The sequence below is a fragment of the Electrophorus electricus genome, chromosome 2 (genome assembly GCF_041902795.1).
Source record: "Electrophorus electricus isolate QZ-2024a chromosome 2, ASM4190279v1, whole genome shotgun sequence".
Classification (NCBI taxonomy): Eukaryota; Metazoa; Chordata; class Actinopteri; order Gymnotiformes; family Gymnotidae; genus Electrophorus; species Electrophorus electricus.
The window spans coordinates 8,262,239-8,263,453 of NC_137498.1; positions in this window are offsets into that span (position 1 = coordinate 8,262,239).

Here is a 1,215-nt window from a genome sequence, read left to right on the forward strand (position 1 = left end):
CATTACTTCACTGTGAGAATTTATTTCTGTTTTAAAAATAAAGAGCAAAAGCCAGATGAGTGTGGTTTCTATTTTTACCTGCTCAAAATGACACATTACACCTTTATAGAGGTGAGGCACTAAAATGAGTTTAGACTGTGTACTGAGTTACCAGTCTATATGTACACCTGCTCCATAGGTATGACTGTAGAATTAGTTTAGGCTATAAGACATGACACTGTTTCATGGGTTTCTAAATCTCTGAAAGTGTAGGTGGGATGTTTTTCATCAAATTACCTAAATTATTGCAAATTCCATTAGCATTAAAATGTCTTGCCACTGGAAATGACAAATTCTTAATTCTGATGGTCCAAAGGTGTTCAACAAAACAATCAGCAAACATTCTCTTGGTTCCTCCAATATACAGATGAATACATCTCTTGCAAAAGATAAAATAGACCACTCCTGGAGTAATGCATGAGGAGGAATAGGTGATAAAAACGGATCCTTTTATTTTAGTTATTATATTGTCTTTGTTAATAAGGTTTTATGAAGCACATCTAGAGCAGGCTACAGTACCAGTTATTATTATTATTATTATTATTATTATTATTATTATTATTATTATTATTATTATTATTATTCAACGGGTCATTTACCTGTCTTTAAGGGCATGCCTGTTTGTTAGTTTATTATTGATTATACACACACACACACACACACACACACATACATATATATATATATATATATATATATATATATATATATATATATATATATATATATATATATACAGAGAAATTTCAGACAGCGACCCTTCATAAGCTGTGTAAGCAAAGTGCTTAAGAAGTTGTATATTTTTCTATAGATATCCACTCGACATCTTTAACTACAGTACCTTGCAGCTGCTTCCCAAGAATCTTCAAGTGCACAAGTGCTTCAAGTTTCCAGAATGAATGTATTTAGAAGTATCTAGATAACACTTCCCCTTTGGTCAAACACACATCACTTATGAAAAGCAAGACAATGTAATTTGGTACAGCACCTTTCATCCACAATAGCAATTCAAAGTGCTTTGCACAAATATATAGTAGCAACAAAGAAAAAAAACATTAAAATAATATGAAAGATGCTAATAAAAAGGACACCATGTACACAAGGTACAGGATGGCAACACTGTCAGTGAAACGATAGATAGATAGATAGATAGATAGATAGATAGATAGATAGATA